The sequence below is a fragment of the Neopelma chrysocephalum genome, unplaced genomic scaffold (assembly GCF_003984885.1).
Source record: "Neopelma chrysocephalum unplaced genomic scaffold, ASM398488v2 Primary Assembly neopelma1_99, whole genome shotgun sequence".
Lineage (NCBI taxonomy): Eukaryota > Metazoa > Chordata > Aves > Passeriformes > Pipridae > Neopelma > Neopelma chrysocephalum.
In genome coordinates this window covers 904,254-929,434 of record NW_020897762.1, presented here as the reverse complement: position 1 = coordinate 929,434, position 25,181 = coordinate 904,254, and the positions used below count along the sequence as shown (strand labels likewise).

Here is a 25,181-nt window from a genome sequence, read left to right as displayed (position 1 = left end):
ACTGGTCAAGTTCAAGGCCTGCAAGAGTTTCTGAAGGCATAGTAAGAACAAACTTAAGTGATGTGATTTGTGCATCTCACACTGTCCTTTTTGTCTCAGTGTTTCTGCTTAATTGTCTGAATGGAGTAGAGAGCAACTGGAAAGTTGCAGCTGTTGGGGTTAGTTTGTCCCTGCCAGCTTGTCCTCTAGGGTGGTAACCCCTTGTTCTGTGTCAACAACACTAATGGCTTAATTGTCCTTTGGGCCAGGGCAGTCAAACTGGCATTTTTGGGTTAGATGTAGCTTGAGATATTTCTGTCCAGCTGGTCATCTTTGCCCAGGAGTTGATCAGCGATGTCTGGGACAGCACACAGGGCACCCAGGTGGAACTACTTCCCATAAGGAGTGGGAACTAGTGTGCCTATGTAAGCTGCACATATGGCCCCCTTAAACACTGAGTCTATTGGGACACTGTAAGTTAACATTAAACCAGCAGCAAAATCAGGGTTAGAGTTCCATGTGTTTGTAGTTCCTTTTCTTGTGTTAAGATCATACCTCTCCTACAGTTACAGAGCTGCCCCAAAGTGCCCCTGTCCCTGCTCTAAGTTCATTCTGCCTTTCATAGTCTAACAGTATTAAAGAGTAAAGACTTGATTTTAAAATCATACAGGCTTGAGTACTTCATCTGTGTTTTCTTTGTCCTAAGACAGATTATTTGTGTTAAATCAAAAAGTGGTCCCTGAAGAATTTCTGCTAAGAAATCTCAAGGCTCCTCTTCTCTTTAAGTGTTAATATGTATACTGAGATTTTTGTCTCATGCTACCTTGATATTCTTTCCACTTATCTGAAGCAGTTGTAGTTCACTACAATATTTTTACAGGAATAAATATTACCTTAATCGTGGCTTAACACAAGTTTCAACTTGGAAAATCAGTAATGATTCTTTTGTCAGATCATATAGCTGAACAATTTATTTGGTATGAGGTTAGGGGTAAAAATCCAAAATGCATCATACATGGAGGCTTACTACAAGTAATTTGCTTACTTTTAAAGAACTTGTTGCTCATTTTCCTCCTTTAATGCACCTCTTGGGATAAACTGCTAATTCTAAAAATATGTCATTTCTGCTGTTTCCCAGTAATATTTTTTTTTCTTTGTTTGGCTTGGTTTACTTTTTTCCTGAGCCACTTTAAATACTCTGAGGAATGTTCAACATGGAAGAAAATAAATGCATGTAGATATTTGAGTTGCTGTATTTTAAGGCTGGCAGAAGAGGACTTTGAACTTCTGTTCTGCAGTGAAAAAGAGTAAAGTGGCTTCAGCCTTACTAATGTTGGAGGTAGGGTATCTGCTGCATGGATTTGAATCTGAGTCCTTTCTGCTGGGCAAGTGCTCTCTTCTGAATTTAGGAAAGAAAATGTAACATGCTACAGAATCTGCTGATAGAAATTGGGAGAGTTCCTCCTGTGTGGGAAACCACAGTTGTTGACTATTAATGTTTGAGAAGCCAAAGTTATGGACTGTGCAGTCAATACTGCTATTTCCATTTTCATGATCAAACTTTCATGGTCATTAGGTTTCAGATTTAGGAATGCTGCCTTTAGAACTCCCCAGAAAAACCGTGATGCCCTGAAGTGGCATGAGCACATTGGCTGTCCACTTGAATAGTTATAGGGGAGAAGATAATAGTCAAACTGTAAAACAAGTCATTGTGGTAAAACTTAACTTCAACACCTGCTAGTTGTGGGGATATTTATTTTATGTACTTTCAATGAAGAGCTGGGAGAGATCCAGCCCAAATTGCCTGAAACTTCTGGGGACAATCAGTAAAAACTACTTTTTAACAGGGAAAAGACCTAACATTTTTTCAGTTTTTCAGATGGGTAGTGCAGAGACCCAGGAGGCCCAGAAGTAGACAGTGTTTCACTTGTTCTTTTTCTCATGTGATAATGTTGAGGCAAATTTGCGATGGTAGTGCTGACACTTCAGGTAAGGGCTGCTTCCTGCTCCAATCTGCTGTCCTTGTACCTCTTAATGTGTTTATATATATATATATACACGTACACACCATATATATATTTATGACTATGCACTTCATACCCTGAGATTAGCAGACAAAGCTTTAGACAAATTATATTGTAAAGCATATTAGTCTGAAGACAGGTGGTCACCCCTTTGTGCTTAGATGACTTTCACAGCCAAGTCATTGTCTCTTGATTCCTGCAGAAGGCAGATCCATCATACTGGATCTTTTGGGTTTTGGGGGGTTGTGGGGGGTTTTTTGTTTGTTTGTTTTGGGTTTTTTTGTTGTTGGTTTTATAATAAGGTAATTACTATGCTGCTGATAACCTGCATCAATTGTCTTAGTATTTATTTGGTCCTGTACATGGCGTCTGTGAAATATCATTCCAGTAGAGTTTTCCCTTTTGGTGCAGCACAAGCCTGTTGGGTGAGGTTTCTGTAAACTACTCGAGATTGTTCCAGAAGGCTGGAGTGTACCATGGTGAGGTAACAGCTTGCTGGGTTTTTTTTTCTCGTTTTTTCTAAAAGATGTGATGTATTACTGTGTCGAGGCCACCGGCCACCTGCCGAAATTGAGGAAGTCAACTTGATCATGCAGGCATATAAATGCACAAGTAGCTTTTATTTTTATACATTTCTTTTCTTGCACGTGTGTAATTTTACAGTCAGTGCTGTGGCCGGTGTATTAGCTTTGTCTGAGGGTTTCTGAGCAGCAGATGTGAACATAGAGTAGGTTCTTGTACCTCTCACTGCTGGCTGAGAAGGGTCAGGATGCTGTAGTAGACAGTGTGGGCTTATAAGCCACTTGTGACTCAGATATAGCAACTGCTTTTGAATTTCTGTGCCAGTATATATACACTATTAAGTTTTTTTCCTCACTGAAATAAACATGCATATTTCACTGTTCTGAGATATGCACAGATAGCAAGAGAAACTTCTACCCGAGAGGGAGGGTGTTACAAGCATTTTTCCTGCCATCTTTCCCTTACTCTGCAACTTTGGGGAGGGGCTCATTCAGGTTGCAAATATCTAGAGAGGAGCAGAGGTAGGAGCCTCATCCAAACAAGATGTTAACCCCTAAAGCAAAGAGACCTGTCACAGGAAGAAGTGAAGAGCTTATTTATTATGCCAATAATCACTTGTCTGGTGCCTTTCAGTCTCTTAGAGTCCACAGTACCAAGTGTTGTAGGCATGCTGCTATTATTTTATAACTGTTAATGAGGAGGAGTAACAGATTAATCTGGCTGTTTCTAATATTTCAAAACCTCAATCATCAAGAAATAGCAGCTTTAAAGATCCAGATAGTGCTTGGCTTACATGTAGAGTGAGGTGACATGAGAAGCTTCTTGCCTGGCTTTGGGCTGGTGTCAAGTGTAGCATTGCATGTTTCCTCTTCTGTTGCTGTCCAGTTTCCCAAGGCAGGGTTCAGGCTGAAACATGACAAAGCTGGAATTGTGCTCAACTCTCCTGTCAAACAAGGAGGGAACTCTGTGTATAGGAGGTGACAGGGAGAGGAACCTGCGTGCTGGGATGATGGATGATGTCTCCAAAGCCCCAGATGGCTGTTAGCCTTGTCTCTTTTTTTTTGTCCTTATTTTAATAAAGGTAGGCAACTCACAGGTGTGTTGATGCTTAATTTGTTAATGTTTGGGGGCTGCTGCAGAAATGCAAATTAGTCTTCAGTTACTAATCAAATCTTGCTCTGCTCTGAGGCATGTAAACTAATGAAGTACCAACAAACCTGAAGGTGGGTGAAAAAACTGATTGTGCAGTGTGAGTTCCCTGAGTTCACACTTCCCGTTTCTTCTGCTTTCACTGTGTTGGATGTTTGGAAGTGTCAGCGTGACCGAGGGCCAGGTACAGAGTTCATGTGAGACACAAGCCTGATGCTAAGGAGGGAAGCACAGTGGTTTGGAGCATGGGGAGGTATAACATCTGTTTGTAACCTTTGTCACAAGTGGAACGGATTATAAAATGACAAATACTGATTATCTGCCAATCTGCATGTGTTCCATTCAGCATTGCACAAAGCACGCCCATTAGATTTAATACAAATGCTCCCTCAGAAAGATCACCTTGATTTAATTTTTTTCAGATGCATAAAGTAGAAATCAACTGAGGTTCTCTGTTTGTTCTTTAAAGACTTAAGTGCTATATTTCCAGCTCTTGGCAGACATTGTCCACAAGTACTTCATGTTCCATTGGGCTTTTGCCAAATTTAACGTACTGTGTGTACTGAAAGCATCAAAAACAGACTTACTTTAATTTTAGATTTTGCAGCTACTGTTATTGATTTTTCTTAGAGCTGTTCCATCCAATCTGCTATCATGTTAATTTTTTTCCCTGCAGGAGTTTGGGCAAGGATCATGACAGTCTTTATTTGTGTGGCCAGGGACTGTTTATGTGAGTGAGAGCTGTAGATCAGACATCTCTGCAGTGGCCAAACCCTCCATTTATAGAAGCTAAATCAGCAGCCTGCATTATTTGTGAACTCTTGTCTTTAATATTGACTGGTATGCTGTGACTGAGAATAGTGTTATAAACAGTCAATCAGTTGTCTTTCAAGAAACTTGAATTTTATAAAAATTGCTGTGACAGGAAGCTACACGTACCAAAAATTGTGAACTTTCATTTTTTCAGCTCTTGTCAGTTGTATGAATAGAAGCCTGACTGAAAGACCTTGGACTCTGAAGAGACAAAAAAGGGAAGAGGTAGGGGGAGAGAAGCAGAGCTCAGATAGGAGTTATGGTAGGTAGACAAAGAGAGGAAGGAAATAACTGGGGGAAAGAATAGGGTATAGTTCAAAACAGCCAACCAGCATGGGCTGGAGCATTCCTAATGCTACAGTCCTCAGGTCTGCTGATCCCTGCCTGACAGCTGTGTCTGCTGGCCTCATATTTTGGCTGTTCATCTTTTATTTTCAACCCTCAGGGCCAAGTAGCTGTGCATAAGCATGGCTTCTGGCCAGGTGGCTCATAGCCCTCAGAGTGGAACAGGATTCCCTTCCATTGTGTTGGTGTGGAACAGCGTGGCATTCGATGGAGCCTGGGTTTTCCCCCTCCACCTCTTTTACTCCTTCTGCTGAGCCTCCTTTTATTAAATGACAGTCTGTTTTGGTTTCTGCTTTGCAGCTTTACTCTAACAACTCTGGCAGAAGGTGAGGTTGCTCAGGGCTTCAAAGACCTGCATCTAAGTGAGGAAGAGAGGTGTCTCATGATACAGAGCGACTTAAAATCCCAGTGAGTTCTACACTCCCTATTAATAGTCAACTCAACTCACTCAATAGTAGTCATTGTAATAAAGTATGTGGGAATTCCTAGTTAGTCTGCTTGGTAAGCTTAACCGTGGCACTTGGTGGTTTTTGTTAGACCTCACTCTTATGCTGAAGTACTGACCATGGGTTTTAAGTCTAACTTCAGCTGTCTAGTCCTCAGACATAGTTTATGTTTCAGACTCTACTCCATCTCAGAGATGATTAGTCTTTGGAAGTATTACTTAAGCATTGACAATCTTCAGGTATTATCTCACAGTCTCCAGAGTCTGTATTTTCTGTCCTACACCTGTCTTCTCATTCCACTCCTTGTATTGGAGTCTCTGTTGGGGCCTGTCCAATTTCTGCCAAAGTTACCTTTGCCCAGGCAGTGTTAGAAGATGCTTTCCTAGCATGCAACCAAATGACCAATTCAGGAGAATTTTTGGTGGAAGAATTTTGGCAACCAGACCATACTATGTGTTAATGTTTGTGTGCCCCAGGTTTTATTGTAGCAACTGGTTACGCAGGTAACTCACATTAGTGTTAGCAGACAAGCTGTGCCTCATTTTTTAGCCTCCTGAAAGTGTTTTGGTAATTTTTATCATGGTGTTGTTCCTCATAAGAAGAATTGGTGGTACATAATGCTGCAGAACTGAGTAGACTAATGGTGCTTGTCTTCTTCTTGTCTCTGGAGTTGTCTTAAGTCCTAGACCCCGAAACATAGCAAAATCTATAACAAAAACTTTGCCCTATGAAGAAACGTACGGGAAGTGACTAAGCCTGATGAAGACAGAACTATAGGTTGTTCCAAGTGTGGTTTTGTAACTAAGAATTTTAAATTTTTCATTTATTGCTGTTACTCTGCTTGTTTTCAGACTTAATTTTAAAACATCCTTCATATAAGCTTAGTATTAACTCAGAATGCATGCTAATTAGATTATTCTTGTACTAAGCAGTCTTTTGCTGATAAATGTAGCTTCTGTTACCTAGAGGAACAAAGTAGATTGAATAGAAGAGTGAGTATAAAGAAAACAAAATTAGCTCTGGAGTTAAGAATGGAAATAGTTAAGTTCCATTGTTTTTCAAGATTAAACACAGCTTTTAAGTACTCCTCAGGAACAAACTCTTATTTCCTGTTATCTTGCTATTAATTAGGCTATGCCTTTAAAAATACATAATTTTACTATTTTTCTGAAAATGAACAGAAAGTCATATGACAGGTGGTCCCAGCTTTCTGTTCCTATCCTTTGTTCAGGTGCTCTCGGCACCAGTAAATCCAGTTGAGAAGCAGATGGGGGCATGCATCTGTGAATCATGGTTGTGCACAAACCTTCTGTTATCAACTGCAAGGAGCAGGCAGTTCCTGCTGCCTTTGCAGGCAGTGGTATTTTATGCCACCTTAAAATTGTTTAACTGCAGAACGTGCTCCTGCTCTTTGTTAACAACTAAGTTCAGGCAGTCGTGAGAATGGGCGATAAATAATAGCTCTGTGATGCAGGACTTGTCTTTGCATGCAGAGCTCGTGCCTCTGTGCAAATGGCCAGGTTTGTCAGCAAAGAGGAGAATTTATTTTGGAAGGGAGCTCTGGAGTTCATCTGATCCAGCTCCCCCTACTCTAAGTAGTTTGAAGTTAAAGCCAGCCCTTTCATCCCTTTATTTTGCACGGTTTTGGATAACACACAGCCGAGGTGTCTGCTGACAGTGCTTGTCTAAAGCTTACCTGCAACTGGCATTTCTGTAAATGTAAAACTTTGACTTATCCAGTATAATTCCAGAACATGTTCTTAAATTTCAGTAAATCTTGAGCATACTGAAACCAGTCAATGGGTAACTGAATTCCCTGAGTAATTTTGACCAACTGAACATTTTAGTTTGCACTGGGAATACTGACTGGAGAGAAGGGAATATGCTGTGTTCAAAGTCACTTTATTGGTGCTTTTTTCCAGTAGACACTGTGCCAACATTGATAAACCTCTAGGAAACCATTCTTTACAGGGGCTGTGACAGGTAGATTTCCCACCTCTGCCTGTCCCAGCTGACAGTTCTCAATTGCTGATGGTGCTGATGTGGATGGGGCTTAACCATATGGTCTCACTCTGACTTTCTCTCGCAGTGTTGAAAACCGTTGCCCTGTCTCCACTAGCAGCTAAACTGATCTGAGCTCATTGTTGACAGCCACCATCATCAACAGGTCATTTCCCCTCTGCGAGTGTGGCTTTTGATTATGTATCGTAAATCCAAGTGGAAGTGCGGTTACAATCTCGAGGTTCTTGGACACGGTGAGTTTGCATCTGCGCAGTTGTTCTACGAGAACAAACTTCTCCTCTTGCACATCAACTTCTTTTCAATTTTTCTCATCTAGAGAATTCAGTAACTACTTCTAGAGTTCCTTTAAAATGGAGCTTTTGTTTACCTCTCGAAGATTTTGATTGAGATTAGTTGCTAGAAGTACAAGTGTAGAACAATACAAACTATTAGTATTGTCTTGCTGTAACCACCCATAACGGTGTTTGTTCTCTAATCACTATTTTTTTAAAAAAGAAAGTGGAGAGAGAATGCTTTAAGTGGTTCGTTGGACAGGATCTCTCTACAGCAACCACTCCCAGCTTTTATAAAAATGCTGATTATTATATTAGTGAGATGCCTCATAAGCTGTACCAAATTTACCGTCTCATGGCCTAATATTGGATTTCTACCCAAGGTTGTTTCCAGAGGTTCTGAGCTGATACACTATTTACTGCCTGCTGAGAGCGATGCCTTCTCCATCTCATCTCCCTGGCCTTTGCACACACATAGCAACCCCTCCCCTGAGCTGTGCAGCCCTGGGCCTGTCTTTGCTCCAGACCTGCTGACCAGAGTTTTTCCACGAGCTGAGTTTTCTCACTAACTCCAGAGAAACAAATGAAGTGTAGGAGTTTTCTAGGAGGTTCAGGGAGCTGTGTTTAAAGTTTTTTTTATTAGACTGACTATATATCCTTCTGACGTGGTAGGCTTAAAATTCTTGCGTTGCTTTCCGTAGATTTGCCTGTGAATGTATCTATGTCCTGTTCTTTTTCCTTGGCCCTCTGGTTTGAAGACAGCAGCTGCTTCCTCCTCTCACTGTTGCTTGAACCAAAAGAGTAATGAATGTGGTGTTGTGAGAACACCAACTTTTCCTTGCTTAGACCAGTTTTCAAATGGAGTTAATGCTACTGAAATTGAGAGTACAACCTCAAGTACAAAGGGTGTGATTAATAGTGAGAGGACTTCTGGCATATAACTTTGAAAATGTTTATAGTTTCATTTTACATCTCAGGGGATTGGAGCAAATAGGCAGGAGATGCTAATCGTAATAATGTTTTTCATGATCAAAGGTATCAGTACTTCAATGGCTGCTATTTGTGTTTCAGCTGCCAGAATCCTGAAACTGGTTATGAGCAGTCAGTATTGGTGGTTAACAGCCTGAAATGGTTTAGGTATGGGAAACACCACTTCATTGTTTATTTCATGTGAGTTTGCTGACTTGAATTCATGCTCCATATTTATTTTAGTTTCTGATCGGCTCTGTATTCCACTGTGCTTCTTGATTTTTCTGTCAAGTTTCTGTCACGAGTGAATTCTTACTGCAAAATTCCTGAACTCTGCCAGTGTATTTCAAGGGGAAACTCACCAGATAGTGCACGATGGTCTAGAGCTTTGATAGTAATGTAGCTGTTAGAGCTTTGTTTTATCAACTTGAGAGTCTCCTTGGAAGATAAGGTAGGAAGACGTTTCTTTCTAATGAAACGTGGTGGGTCAGAGGGGACTTGCCATGTTCAAGTACTTGTATATAGGCCAAAAATACTTGCAAAAAACTCATAGGAAGAGTTGTGAAACACAATTGAGTATAATGGCTTGAGAAGCTGGAAGGTACCTGGCGTATAAGTGCTTCATGTCTTCAGACAAACAATATACAACTTAAATACTATAACTGACACTGAGCATTGTCTCTGATGGCAGTGTAATTATTCTGAAGGTCTGGGGCTTATCCAAAATCAGAGTGGGGAATTAAATTACGTTCCAGCCAAGATCTGCTCTAGTACAGTCTTGCTTAGTTAGGCTGATAGTGATCTCGCTTATGCTGCTGAATTCAGTTGCCATCAGTGCAGTTGAATCCTTACTTGCACCTGCATAATTGGGCTCAAGTATCAGGTTTGGTGAATTGACCTGGTAGATGAAGAAAAACAGAACTTGAACTTCATTTTATTTTCCTTGCTAAGCATGCCTTTACTTTTTTGCACAGAAACAAAGTCCTCCTGCTCAGTGCAATTGATCGATCGTCTGTTAATCAGATGAGCTACAAACCTCAGTTTTATTTTTGGGAAGCATTGGGAAGGCTTAATATAATAATAAAAAGAGAGAGGGAGAACTTTGTTGCTTCATTACTGTGCCTGGAAATAATCCTTCCTCCCTGACCAGTTCCTTAGCTGTTCCAGCCATGATATGATGTAGTTTTATTTTTTTAACAATGGCTTTATTTAGATTATCCTTTTAACTAATGGCTTTGGCACGCTTTAAAAAAGACACTTAAGGAAGAGGATCTTGTTGCAGAATTCCAATCTGGGCTAAACTTATAGGCTGCAAGTATATTTTTACTTTTTTTAAATTTAATTAGAGAGTCTTCATTTGTACCACAGTAAAAACCATCTTTGGAACATGTTGAGTTTGCAAGCAGTTGTCTGGAAGGCTGAAGTTTTGTCAAAGGATTCAGTCTTCTTTGCGCTGGAGCTAGTTGGGATTACTCTCTGCATTTGTGGTCCAAAAGAGATTTCGCGTTGCTTTCGATTAACAAGAAAGCTTTTCTTATGATCTTTGATTTCAGTTGGCTGCCACTTCACTGGGAGTTTCGATTGTAATATTTCAATGCCCCTTTGTGTTAGGTCTTCTGTTATCTTTGCTTAACTTTTATACTCTGAACCTTTTTTTTGCTGGTAAAGATGAGTCTTGCTGCTTCAGTGTGTATAGCCTTAGTGGTGTTGCTTTGGGGGTTAGGATTGCAGCCTTTCTTTTACTTACACAATTTTTAGGTAAACTTCCATATCAGAAGTTAAGAAATAAGCACCAAGCTACATTTCTGGGAAACAGAGGCGTTTATTTAAATGTGTTAATAAAAAAATTAATAAGTAACCTGTGAGGATTTATTAACCTGTTCATCTTACTGAATGAGGGAGGATGACCTGAAAAGACAGGACTAGATATACAAAGAAACCCAGTAATTCCTAAACTTGCACCCCTTCATTTTAGGCTAAATTCTGTTCTTAAAAAGAAAGGCCTAGAACAAGCAAAACATACAGTTACTCCTGCAGCTGGACTTTCCCAAATCCCAATACAGCAAATATGAGGATGCTTAGTTGTAGGTTTTAATACCAGAAGCAGTAAAATAGCTTCTCTGTCACAAAGCTGGGAATATGTGCTCGTTCCCAGAAGTGGTGCTTTGCTCCACAGACACTGAGATCCAACTCACACTTCTCGTTGGGCGAGTTTTGGGACTGGAGCTTTGTGTCAACAGTTACATGTCTGCATTTTGGGCTGTGATATTTGCATCAGTCTTTTAAGTAATTAAAAAAAGGTGTATCTTATTTCTAATAATATGAGATAGCTACTATAACTTTGTTAGATTTTAAATATAATGAAAATTAAATAGCTGTGTGTCTAAAGTTAGTGACACAAGTTCTTTCCCACCATGTTATTAAACCGTACTTTCAAAATAAAGAGCTTAGGCCACAGATTGGTTTTAAAGTGAAGACTTTTTTTTTTTTTTTTAAGAAAATAGAGTTTTTTGTGCTTGCCTGTTTTTGTTGTTGGTGGTTTTTTTAGTTTTTCTGCAATTAAAATGAAGTACATCCTTTCTAACAAGGAAAAAAAGCCTCGGTTTGGAAGTGATTAGTAAAAGAAAAATGCTTCACCTCAGAAACTAGTAAAATTATTGGAGCTGATACCCTCCTCATGCTGGTTTTGTAACACTGTATAGTGTTGATAATATTTCAGTTGTTTGGTGTAGCTGAGCTTGCATCTTTTTGTCCTAGCAGTCATGTTTGCAGCCAAGGAATGCCTATTATAAAATAGAGAGTAGAGGGAGAGTGAGCTTGTAACAGTGCTGTATTTATTTGTATAGTTCAAAGTTTATTTTGGGGACATGTAATCCACACACTTCCATCAGTGAAGTACAGAATGACTTCAGTGTTTTAAAAAGCTTAAGTGCAACAGTGGCTGCTAACCCAGAGAAAAGTGTTTTCTTTCCTTTATGTTTGGAGAATATATGTTCTACAGCTGGGGTTGGTGTTGCTGAAGTGAAACTGAGCGTGCTTGGAAGTCCATTTTTGAAATTCTAAATAAAACTTCTGCCGCTAAGTTGTGTTGAGGTAATATAGTGTATCTACTGCTAAAGGCAGCTCTGCTGATCAGCCTGGCAGACTTGTAGCCTTCGTCCCACTCGCCTGGCACTTCTTTGGCTTGATTTTTTTTTTTTTTTTTTTTTACTTTGAATGTGCATTGGTCCAGAAGTGTGTCAGACATCTCTGCCAGGTCTGGGCAGTGACTTCTTAATGTGTGCCAACGTTGCCCATGACAGTTCATACCCTCTGAGCATTTTGCTCTGCAAAGGGATGGCGGGAAACATCCCTAAGCAGGAGAGTAAGCAATGACAAATAGAACATGAGCAGGACTTCTCTGTGCGTGTGAATGAGGCACTGCTGTGCTCAGTGTGAGCAGCTGTTTGTAATTTGAAGCAATGTTCATAAACAATGTCAGTCCAGAGAGGGCCGACCTACCCCTAAAAACTTGTAAGGATTACTTCTGAAGAGCCAGATTTCTTGGAATGAATTTCGTGGAGTCTGCTCTGAATGGCTGACTGAAAAGGGGCAAGTGAAACAGCTCCTCCAGAACAGATTATTGCTGTCAACTTTGCTCTACTAGAAAAACAGGACTTAAGATTTCCATGGTACACAAAAGGTGCACTTGAAGATACCCAAATGTAGCCTAGGTAGATATATGGAATGCACACCATAGGTTAAGGTGGAGGCTTCTCTCAATCTTTCTCAGGGCTGAGAAAGGAAGAAATCTGTACTATATTAACCAGTCAATTTGGTTAATAAATAAATGATGCTGTAAATCACATGAAATTTATTTTCAATCTCTATGAAGTACTGCTGTGTTCTGGATTGTCTGGTACTGTTCAAAAATGGCTTGGTCATGGTGCTGTCAAAAGTGCCATTTTTTGTGGCTATATGCTCTTTTTGGGATATTCGCCCATTGGTGTTTCCTGTTTCCTGAATGGAAAAATTTTTCTTTGAGAGAAAACTAGTGATTCTTTGCTGCTTAAAGCCTGCCTCTCAGTGCATACAGGTACAAAGTGCAAAGCCAAGGTCATTTCTAGAAGTGAGCTTGCAAGTGTTAAGAGACTTTTGCACGTCAGAGAAATGCCTGAAATGAGAAAGAAATGTAGGTTTTCTTTCATGTTTGTGCTAATTCAAATCTAGCTCAGTCTTTAACTCTTCGACTACATTTGTTTTGCATGCTTCTTCAGGTAGCTTTTACATATGAGCTGCTATGTACTGAGAATCTGAACCCCAGCTTTAAGCATGGGGGTTTGTGAGTTATTTTTGGATTTTTGTTTGTTATTTTTCCCAGAACAAAACATGAAGTTGCCATATAGAACTATATACTTTCTCCTATCTGAGGGTGACTTTTTTCTGTGTACGTAGCAAATCGAAAACTTTAGCAACACCTTGAAAACTTCCAGCTGTAAGTCAAATGTTGAACATAATGATTTCCTTAGCTCTTAATTAAAAATGGACCATATGGTCAGACCAAGGTCCCTTGGGTCCCTGTAGAAATAGTACAGCTCCATCTCCATGTTGAGGTGTTCTGTCTTGGGCTTTTTTGGTGAGAATATATTTGGTACAATAACGTCAAAAATTGCTTATGACAAGAACCAAGAGTACCTACCAGTTCTCTCTTGTACCTGTTAAAGAAGTAACTGAATTACTTTCTCAACCAAGGAGTAGAATTTAGGGATGGCATCTCTAGCACTGAATTCTTGCTACTCTTTGGGAACGACCTTCTTTGTTGTTAGGTGTTAGTGCCGGCATAGAGGCAAAATGCAACTGCCTGTTTATTTTTATAAGCAGCAAACCTCTTATCCAAATTGGATTAGAAGTGTAGGAAGCAAAGTATTATGCCTGTCTAGATATGCTAAATCATGCATTGCCCGTGGGATTAGAAAGGGAAAAAAAAAAGATATAATTGACTAGCATGGGATTTTTTTTTTCTCTGAGCAGTAACTGGGAACAGGTAGGTGGTCTAACATGAGGAGGTATTTGGACTGTCCTGTTTGCATTGCTGACTGTAGGAGGTGATGAACTTGGAAACTAAAGTGTGCAAAAAGTTAGTTTTGTGTTCATGTATAAATACAAGTTGTATTAGCATAGAAGTTGGTTCACCTGACTCCTTAAGAGACAGCTTTTAATGTACCTGGACATATTTCAGTATACCTCTACCAGAGTCCTATTGCATGTGAAAAGTAATCAGTTCTTGCTCTCTTGGGTTATTGCCTAAAGTAACATTTGTTCTGTACCTGAGCTCATACAACAGTATTTAAAATATTCCTAAAAAGATGTGCTTGAATGTCAGAAATACAGGAAAAGGAGGTACTGAACCAGCTGTTTCTGTGTAGAACTCTAATATATCCTTGCAGGCCACTATAAAAACCTGACCCTTGGCTTTCAGAGAGGAGGCCTCTGACAACTCTCCAGAGGTATGTAGGTCATATGCTTTTATGTGTAAATGCTGGAGGTGATACCTTTAAAAAGGGCCAAGTTTTGTACCTTACATAAAGACTGTCCAGAGTTTGAAGTGAGGAGGAGGAATATGGTAAGATGGTATGTTTATTAGCAGTGACTTACAGAATATTCAGGTGTGAACTACAGTCTTGGGACATTCACATGCAGAGGTGAGGAGGCCATTTGGAGGTTATCCAGCACTTCTTTTACCAGAATTGCAGATGGACTACAATTGAAATGATGAGTGTCAAGAATATACATACAGTGTGGTTAGGATTTTAGGATAAAGCAGAGGGAAACTGATAAACTTGATTTTGTGCATCACAATCTCTTTGAGTGAAAATCTATTTGCCTTAACTTTTAAGAGATCCTTTTGTGTGATGTGGGAGTTGATTAGAAACTGTACTGTATAGTTTTTAAACTTTGTCCATCCTAAGATATCTTTCCCTACAATGTGAGTGTGGGGAGACAGCCAGTAAGAGCTGAATTTCTACAGCTGAATACTTTTGTTGTCTATTTTTTGTTGGTCTGTATGAAGTGTTTGTCATCACTGAAAGTGAGGCAAAGATGTTTTCATCACTGAAAGTGTTTCTACTTCTAGCAACTGTCTGTCTTAACATTCCCTGAAGAAGTCCATGGTCAAATGATCTGGCTTTGTGGGAATGAAAAATTTCAGGTAGTGCAGGTTCAGCTAGTTCTGCTGGTACCTTAAAAGGCTTTGCAAGTATGAAAGCTGTGTCTTGGAAATGAATTCAAATTGTGCCTCCCTTTTTTTATTTAGGGGAAACCATAATACCTGAAGCTCAGAGAGTCTGAGTTCTGATGTTGAAAGATGGCAGAACAACAGCTAAAAGATTCTTTGAGGAAGTGCTTGTTCATAGCCGAGGTTAATTGAACCAGAAAAGATCGTAGAGAACTTAAAAAAAAATCTTTAACAATAGCTTTTTCCAGGTACCTGGGAAACTCAAGTTTATTGTCTTGGAAGGAAGCCTGGTGCAACTACATCTGCGTGTTTCTGACTTGGCAGATGGCTTGTGTCAGTTCGACCTTTTGGGAAGCAAATGTGTTTGCTTCAGAATGAGGCCTTGCCTATCCTTCTTTCAGTCTTTGATTTTTAGGAATTGAGTATGTCTGATTCTTCAGGAGGTACTTGAGAAAGCCAGGTGAAGGACCATCCATGCTGATTTCAGCTGGGATAGAGTTAATTTTCTTAGTAGCTGGTACAGTGCTATGTTTTGAGTTTAGGATGAGAATAATGTTAACACACTGATGTTTTGGTTGTTGCTGAGCAGTGCTTACTCTAAATCAAGGACTTTTCAGTGTCCCATGCTCTGCAAGTGAACAGGTGCACAAGAAGCTGTGAGGGACCCTGGCCAGGACAGCTGACCTGAACTGGCCAAAGGGATATTCCATACAATAGGACGTCATGCCCAGTATATAAACTGGGGGGAGTTGGCTGGGAGTGGCTGATCAGCTGCTCAGGGATGGGATGGGCATCAGTCAGTGGGTGGTGAGCAGGTGTGTTGTGCATCACTTTCTTGGGTTTCATTTCTCTCTCCTTTTATGTTCACTCCCTTTCCCTTATTATGTTTTATTTTACTTTAGTTAAATTACTTAATTGTTCTTATTTGAACCTGAGGGTTTTACCTTTTTTCCCTGATTCTCTTGTCCATCCCACAGGACAGGCGGAGGTGTGAGCAAGCAGCCACATGGTACTTGGTGGCTGGTTGGGGTTAAACCACAACACCATCTTGAGAGCAGCTGAATTCCTAAATGCCTTACTGAGGCAACAATTGCTGCTTATTAATGAACTGCTTATTGGGCCACATTTCTCTTTACGAAGCTGTTTTAAAACACGGTGTGGATCTCACCCTTTCAAGTGTTTAATCAGCCCAAACAATCTTTGGTGTGGCTACAGCAAGCTCTCTGCAGTAGATTTTGGGAATTTGTTTTTATTTTAAGCAAACATTGGATCCAGCAGTCATAGGAAGGCTGTAAACAAACATGAAACCCCAGACTGGTCTGCAAGTCTGCTTGTCATCTGCTGTTCTCCAGCATTCAGTACACCTTTACTGTTTTCTGAGGGAATGTGTGTTTTGAGAGGCCATTTCATACTTAAAGCTCCCAGTCTCTTGCAATGATAGCTCTGTATCTGGTAAGCCAGTTCCTGCTTTGAGCAGGAGGTTGGACTAAACGATCTCCTGAATTGCTCTGTGATTCCATGAAGTCCCTTATGAGGAAAAGAGTTGACTCAGCCTCTTGAAAACACATAAGCACATGAAAGTCAGTTGTCCTGCTGTCCTGAAGGTATTCCTTCATTCCTGCCTGAGATTCCTTCAGCTTCTAGAAGAGTTAACTATGAAATATGTTCTCAGTCCAAGGATCAGAAATCTTGCGTGCACTTTTCCTGATGGGGGTCTGTCCCCTGAGAAGTTAAAAGTACTGTGTTGGTACAGTGCTGAAAGCCATGTGTGCCTACTAGAGCAGAGATCAAACTGAAGACAGGGCCAGTTGTGTTTTGCAGCCTGCAGGATGGGATGTGGATTGATGGTAACAGGCTGTCCTTGAGTAGAAGGGCTTCCCTGGTGTACCTGAGGAACAGGCACATGAAGATGGAAGGGTGGAACAGAACTTCATGAGAAATGCTCATTAGGTTTGTCTGATGGCAAAGTGTGATTAGTGTCATGGGAAATGCCTCTCTGCAGCATGGGGACTTGTTGCCTCTGTGTCAGTAGCCTGCTTCAGCAACAAATTGCTCTGCAGTTGCTCAAGGATCACCATGGCTGGATGAAAGACATTTTAGAGTTGGCAAATCCATTTGAAGGAGCATTTATTGTGCCTTAAGAACTTGAGATTCTACTTGGATCTTTCACCCAGCTGTCCTGGAAATCCAATTAGCCTCTTCTACCCCCTCCTGAAGTGGTCAGTGTAGAAGAGTTCATGAAGTACCATCTACCCTTCATGGCACAGAAACTTGAGATGCAGAAAAGGGTTCTTATCTGGAAGCTGTAGCTCTAACAATGGACCTTTGTTTGCTCAAGAATTTTTTTACTTCTCACCATAAGCCACCACAGAGTAGTGCAGAGGATTAGGTCATTTCCTTCCCTTCTCCTCTTCCTGCAGATTATTTGATTAACATTTCTATTGTATACTCTAAATAGCATGTTCTTGGCTTCAAGCTGCTTCTCCCCCTTTCCCCCCCATAATCTCCTTAAAACACTGTAGTATGACTTTTTATTAACTGTATAACATGGGAACTCCTTGAACAGAGATTACTTGTGACGTAACACAATAAAAGATTAATGGGGCTGGTAAGTCAGTAATCTTCCCTTTTTTCTTCTTCCCTCATGCACCTAGGGTTAGGCTTCTGGGAACCCCTTAACAGTGTTAATGCTTTGCAACACATGAAATATTTGGGGTTTTTTGGATATTGTTTACTTTGCTCAGAGTTCAGCCACTGACTTTGTGGGAAAAAGAGTTAAGGGGGTGTATAGTGCATGTTCAGCATTCAGTATTGAATTTACAAGCCTGCTTCCCCCTTGGGACCATTACAGGTCCTGGTCTTCCACATTTTCGCTCCCTTTTCTCAGTGTTTCCTTTCCTTCAGACTCAGTTCTTACATACCTGTGTACAGCAATTTCAAGCACTTATCCTGTGCAGGACTTTTATTCCACTCCCTGCCTGTTCTGCTAAATAAAATTATCAACAGCTGTTTAAAATGTCCACCTTGAAATTTGGCAGTAATACACTGATGAGGTTAACTCCAGGGTGCAGAGCTTGCCATTCAGGCTTCTTGGCAGTGTGGACACCAGAGGCCATAGCAGTAAGACTTGTCTTTTTAGCTGGAACAGCTAGAAATGTGTTCCTCTTCAAAGCTCATGTTGAATGTCATGTGAAATCACGTAATTGTATCAAACTGTACAGCATCTGCTTGTGAGTCAGATAGAGGAACATGACGATACAGCCCTTTATTTCTTTAACAAGTTCAAGGAAAGAACCTCCCCTGCAGTTCAGCATCACTTCATGAAATTAGCAATGATATCTTGGGATACAGATTCCATTGTTTTAGTCTGGCATGGTATCTCTGCTCCAGGAGAAATCAGATGGCTTGCCTAGCGACAGCACACTTGGAGGCATTTGCTTTCAGTACGCAAGACAGAGCACTGGGTCTTGTGTGGAGTGAAAATCATTAAACCCTCCTCCTCATAGAAGTGAGGGACATTGTTGACACAGGAACAGCTGAGTAGAGCATGGCTGTGAGTAAACACAGGCAGGGAAACGAAGTGGTTCAAACTCTGTAGAGTGAGATTCAGAGGCAGCCACACAGCAGTGTGCCTAGGGGCAAAATAAACCTCAAAAAACCCCTGCGTTAAGGTGGGGCATGGTTAACTATGAAAAGGACATTATCTGGTGTTGCCTGATAGCAGAAGCCTGTGCTCCAGAATACAGTGGGTCACTAATAGGAAGGCAGGTAGGGCGCAGAGAGAAGGATTGTTATCTTCAAGGAGCCTGGGTGGGGCGTATCCACCTGCAGCTGCTCACTCTGGAGCTTCTTAGGTGGCATAAAGTAATCCACAAGCTTATTAACCTGAACTCTGAACAGCTAGGTCTGTAAAATGAGAAAATAAAGGAGCTCTAGAAACAAATTAGTCTTTGAGTTGTGCTTTTCAGGATGAATGCTTTTGAAACAGTGCAAGTGTTGCAACTTGTGTGAGAAAAGTAATGGAACCTGGAAGTGGTCCTACCAATAACTTATCTCTGCTGTTAAATACCTGAATACAGAGCACGCTTTGTACTCTTGGTGCCATATCTGTGTGTTAAGTGATACTAATGCAGTCCTGATGTGGTTTTCTTTTTTTTTTCTTAAAAACAAAATTGCAAAAGCAAACCCTACACCCTGCTTAAAACAGTATTAAAGCTGTGAGCTTTGTATAGGCCAGGACAAAATAGAAAATACTTGAAAGTGATGGGGGAGTTGGGGTTGTGTGACTCTTCCAGCCTGGTAAAAAGTGCTGTTTTAAGGATCTTCGTGTTACCAGTGGAAGAGCTGGGTTCATGTGCCAGTAGGGTGAAGCCACTGACTTTTGGCAGGAAGGAGAACTCAGCATTAGTCTCAAGATGGGACTTGATGAGTCTCTGGCTTTACTGTTGAGATTGATCCAGAAGGTCCCTATGCCCTCACTTGCATTGGTATAGCAGGTTTACAGAATAAACTCCACAGACAGATAAGCGAAATTATTTGGGTTAAAATAGTTGGAGGTTTGTTTGTTTTGTTTTTTTTCCCTTAACCAGTTCAGTAATCTGATAGCTGTGATAATGATGATACCATCTCAGATCGGTGTTCAGTAGCACGATTTTTTTGGTGACTAGAAGAGTGGAAACAAGGGAGCACCTGTACATTGATATTTCTCCAGGCACTTCTCGGTGTTCAGCAGCTGTGGCTCAATCACTTCTGTGGAGCAAAGTGGTATCTTTTTGCTTAGTAATCTATGATAGGAGAAAAAAAAGTGTCTTTGAGCCTATGTATAGTTTTATTATCCAGAATGTCCTGTGGCAAGGTGTTCTGCAGCTGAATTTTTCAGGTAGGTGACAAGATCCTGTAACAGGACAGCCATACAGTATTACTTAGGGGCAGGTTGGCTGTGGAGGATAGGCTGAGGAGAGAGAAAACAGGTATGCATTCACTTGGTTTTCAGCAGTGAAGCTGCCATATGTGGAGTTGCAACTTATGCTGTGTTATGGCATTATGAACAGAAAGCTTGTTTGACAGTTCTTAGATTTAAGTGTTACCCAGTGACTATACTGTGAGCTGAACTAGGAAAGAGATCCAGCTGAAAAACAACAGAGTGGATAAACCAACTTTTAAAAATGTTGACAGATCAGGCCATAAAATTGTGCTTAGAAAGCTGAGGTGTCAAGCCAAGGAGGGAGCAGCAGAAACAGGAGCAACAGTCACTTGGAGAACTTGGGGGATGCGAAATGTGAGCCTGTGTATTATGCATTGCTTGAGCCAGGTTAACCAGGTACACCTTCTTGGCCCACTACAACTGTGATGTAAAACTTAATGTGAAAGTTAAGCTGCTGTGTCATATCATGCTTGCAGCAGCCTTTGAGCATTTGCATGATTGATTGCGAGAGGCAAAGATTTGGAAGCTGTGGTAACTTGATCACCACTTTATGGCTCAGACATTTAAATTATCCCACCCACTGGCTCGATGCAGCGATTTCGATGTTGGTGGAATGAGAAATGAGCTCATAACCTGGTCTGGCACGTGCAGATTTGCCTTTCTAAACGTGCATCCTACAGGAATGAGCTGTTCTAGAATCATTGGCCACAGGTGGTGTCTGCGGGTGTGTGGCGTGTCCAATTCTACGGTGTTAGTGAAAACCGAGGTAGCAACGCCTGAAGAGTTTCTGCTGGTATAACACTCACTGTATTAAGAAATTACTCTTTGTGTGGGAGGTGAGGAAAGCTAGCTGGGCTAATAAATGATGGTTAAAAAAAAAGAAAAGGTATAGCATGCATGGGTACAGTTATGTAAGAGAAGGAAATAAATCAGTGTTTCTCTGAGAACCTCAACCACAGAGCTGCCAGGCAATTGGGCCGCAGTATTGTTCTCAGCACACCCTCCGCTTCCTTTTTTCCTTTTTCGGGGCGAGGGATGGATGAATCGATGAGCGGGAGCAGGATACCGGCTCTGCCTCCAGCCAATGCTGTGTGGTGCAGCCGTGTTTACCCGGCTTACGCAAGGCAGAGCCAGCCCCTCTTTAGGCAGAAGGCACTACCCACGGCTGAAGTAAAAGCACTCAGAGCAGAGTCACTCAGTCTGGCAGTTGCCAGAGGTTTAAAGGAGTTGGTGGTTTTCGGCTGGTTTTTAACAAGATCGAAGTGTTGGGGTTTTTTCTTCTCTACTGTGTAGAAATACTGAAGGGACACAGAGATTCCGGTAAGTGCTCTGCATGCCATCGCTTTTCCCTTTCAGCGTGCTATTGTTTCAGTCTGTCTTCAAAAGCCTCCTCAGTTGCAGTGGTTTTCAGTGATGTGGTGGAAAGGAAATGTGAGAGCGGGCAGTGTGTCTGCAGGCTGCCCTTCCACCTCAGAGAGGAAGAGGCATTCAAAGTGCCCAGTATAATAAAAGCTGTTTGCTTGTAGGAAGCACCACTCACTTCTCATTTTTAGGGTGCAGAGCAAGATGCCTTGAAACTGTCACCATTACCTAAGGGAATGTCTCATGGAGCTGTTAAATATTTGTGTTGTCTAACCTGAAACAGAGGCTTTAAATGTAACTCCTATTTTTGCAAGATGGTGCAATATGCTATGTGAAAAGGCTTTAATGTAATACCAATACCTATTTAGCAGATACTTTGGTACATGAACTGCCTCATCAGGAAGTCGGAGGCTCATAAAAGCCAAAGCTGTAATGTTCAGAAATGTAGAACAAGAAGTCATTGTGGTTTTTTGCAATTACAGGCTTCTCAGCCATATAGTCCAGTACAGGTGCATCAGACAGCGAATCTTCCTGGATTCATTCATCAAAGCTGATTTGTGTAACAACCCTCTTAAAAATAAGACGCATCTCTTTTGGTCTAAACTCTTAGGAAGTTCTGCTTTTGTCACTGACTTGAAATGAAAGTTGGGACTGCTTATTTTTAAGGCAATACTTTGTAATTTGTCTGAATGCAGTAGAGGCAGTAATTTTAAAGGTTTCTAACTGCAGAGTTCTCTTTATGAGAACTGTACTTTTGCCACATTGTACCCATATTGAACAAAGTTGGTTTTTTTTCTTTCCTGCGTGTACTTTGGCAAGGCACTCCCTGAAGGTACAAATAGGTAGTGCTATGGCTAATGAACACCTGATGTTCTCCCAGCATGGCTCTGTGTAGCATTGTTTTATGGCTTCTTCAGATTATAAGTAATCTTCATTTGATAATCTGAGTGAAATGAAATCAAAACTATACCTTTTTTAACGTAGCACACAGAGTTGGTAGTAACAGCCAAAGTGCAGGTGCAGCCAAAACCTCATGGAGAAAGCTGCAAATTGATCTCCTGAAGTAGCTTTTGTGAGTAACTTTGACAGGTAGTTCAGCTGATGGAGCAAGTCCAGGCTGTAGCATTTGTCCCTCGTGCTAAAAGGGAGTGCTGGCGGGAGGGCCGTGCCCCCTGTGTGAGTCTGTGCGTTGTCACCAGTGTATCCAAAAGCTGATGTGGAGGATAGAGGTGGCAAGGGGGCTTAGACTGCGTGGAAATGTAGCACTGGTGAAGAACTTTCTCAGCTAATTAAGGATAGAGATAATATTGCGGTGACAGCTTTAAAATAGACACCTTGTGCTAAAAGACAAATGTTTTTGGCTTCCCACACGCAGTCTGAATTACATCATTTATAACCCGTAGGAGGCTATCGTGGTTTCCTCAGGGGAGGATCAGCTGTTACTTTTTCATAACTGAAAAAAATGCTGAATTCTTTTGATTTATTTTTTTTTTCCCAGGGGAATATTTTCAGGATTGATTTTGTCAGTCTGTTGGAGTGGATCGTTATTGGTTACATAAATCTTCCAGGTTTAGTACACCCAACCACATTCTCATCTCATCAATGGCAGCTCAGAATAAGAGAACTGAAGTTAGCAGAGGTCTGATTGAAACCAGCCCCCTGTGCTTAGATGGCTATTTTCCATCTTCTGAACAGGAATGCTATTTTTGAGTACTATCATAAAGTACAGATTTTCATATAGGTGCCCATAATAGAAGTCCTGTTCTAAAACACTTCCCTTGTTCATTGAGCAAGGTTGCCTGTCCTCATAGCGCTGTTGTCTTTCCTAAAATTGCTGAGAACTGCTCAGACTTGCTTCTGAGGCTGGAACAGAATTCGAAGCAGGATGCTGGATGCCAGTTCGACCAAAACTGCTGTTTCTTAGCCTGGAAAAAGTTAGCTATAGCCTTGGAGCAAAACAGTAGATTTGCTCTTGTGTATCAAGTTAATGCCCCTTTGAACATGTCTACACAAAACGGGCCTTTTTGTGTGTGTGTGCTCTGACTCTTGCATGACTTGTTTCCAGGATGACCAACCCACTAATAGCAGATGTCCATGGTAAAAAGATGCTTTCATTCTGTTTATGAGAATGAAAAACTCCTCTACTGAGACTTTACAGATGTTCTCAAGACACAGTAGCAGATAGTTGTTTGCATTGGTTTATGCTTGGTATCCTGTGTCAGGAGAAGCTCCTTGCTCATTTCAGAGCTTGGCCTTGTCTTATTTTTGATGCTTTCATATCATAAGACACTACTGTGTGTATAGTGGATGGCTAAGCTTATTCTGAGTTATAAAAGAAGAGGTGTACAGTGTAGACTAAGGAAATAATGAGCCATACAGAAGCAGAAGGCTAGACTGATTTTTCCAAACTTCCAAGGCTTATTCTTGGGGGGGAAAGAGGGGGTTATGCTGAAAAGCTCCCTTTTCTGGAAAGAAAATGAATTATCCTTCCTTAGAAAGGCAGTGTATGACTACTGATCTAAAGTGATAGTGCAGTTTGAATGCCTGTCAACTGCATCACCATCCCTTCCCTGTGCATCTCTAGTGCAGGATGTGAGCTGTAGATAGAAACTGGCTAATCTCAAAAGTGGAGTATACAACCTGCTGATCTTAAAATTGCAGGAATGTGTCTGAAGGAAACATGAGCTTGTTTTTAACTAGAAGAAGTGTGAAAACTATGGTTGATAAACACATGCTCTTTCACCTAGTGATCACTTCAGTAAAAACTATTTCAATACAAGTTTACAAAAAGATTGATAGGAAAAACAGTGAAAGGGGAATAACTTTCCAGTGTTGATTTAACCATCACTTAGAAGAAAGTGATTTCTCAACCTCAGCTTTCAAAAACATAGTGATGCAAAGGAGCTGATTCCTTGTTGCTCACACCAGTGGAAATCAGTAACAACGTTGATATTGTTTGTGAAACCTGACAACCTGGACTTGATGGGAATTCAAACAAGAAGTCAGTCTGCTGGGAATTACTTTTGGGCTTAGTAAATCTCAGGAGGATAAGGACAAAATTCTGTTTCATTGGTAATGGAGTTACTCATAATTTATGTCTAACTGGTCAAAAGTGCACCTAAAGTTTCAGTTGCTTGATAACATTGTGTTGGACTTCCTAAAATTAACTGTATTCCTAGAATAATTTAGGTTGGGAGGTTGTCTGATTCAGTCCCTGAACTCAGAGTGGTACTGGACTGTTTTAGATTAGGCTGTTCAGGGCCAGATGCAGCTGAGGTTGATCTCCAAGGATGGAGATCTCACAGCCCCTCTGAATTGTTTCCCCCTCCCCCCCCAATAGCTAATCAGGATTTTCTGGGTTGTAGCTTGTTTGTTGCCTCTGTACCATCCCTGATTTAACATAGAATTGCTGAGGGAAGAGCTGGATGTGAGAATTGCAAGGATAGTAAATGGAGAACAGCAAATAGCAAATTGTATAACGATAAAAACAGTAATAAACAAGATGCCTTGTGCTTTATTTCTAAAACTCAGAAAAATCCAGACTTTAAAATATGTAGATATAGAACATAAAGAAGATAATATTATAAAAATGGAGGGGAAAATTCCTGGTTTTGCATCTGAATCAGCATATTTTTATTTTAATGTACTCACTGACAGAGGACTTCTTTCTATACTGTGAAAGTGGTTTTTTATGCAGTATTTTAGAAAAGGGCTAGTCTGGCACTAGCTACAGTTGCTAGCAGCCTATAATGCTTGCTCTGTGTTTAGAAAATGACGGTAATTTATTACAAAGAGACTTTTATTCTAGTATTTTTAGCTCACAGCCGAGTGTTTAATGAATCTCTGCTTGGGCTCATTGAATTTATGTTCTCCCCTCCCTCTGCCCCATTTTAACCATTGAGATGCTGCTGTTCCTGCTGCAATTCCAAAAGCTGTACTTGGTCTACTAAATAGCAAACTTATTCACAAGGTGCTCTGCCTTTCTGCAAACAAGACCTGAAGACTCGCTGTAGAAGCCACCAAAGCCTGGTTGTATGTGAGTCTCCTGATCAGAAAAGGCAGCTGAATGGTTGAGGATGGCTGGTAAACTAAAGCTGATAGTTCAAAACCAACCCAAATTCAGCCTGTCTCCCACTGAAA

General features: G+C 40.8%; 1 protein-coding gene across 4 annotated transcripts in view; it reads left to right on the top strand.

Annotated features, from left to right (window-relative positions):
• PELI1 (pellino E3 ubiquitin protein ligase 1) overlaps positions 1-25,181 on the top strand; it is a 43,503-nt gene that overhangs the window by 5,300 nt on the left and 13,022 nt on the right. Inside the window, exon 1 of one of the 4 annotated variants that reach the window (XM_027694943.1) lies at positions 7,509-7,533. The exons of 2 other annotated variants lie outside the window; for them this stretch is intronic. The gene's annotated coding sequence lies outside the window, so the exon portion shown is untranslated. Of the gene's footprint in view, positions 1-7,508; positions 7,534-20,824; positions 21,000-25,181 lie in introns of those variants that run through there. One more of the 4 variants, XM_027694945.1, reaches the window with a different exon arrangement.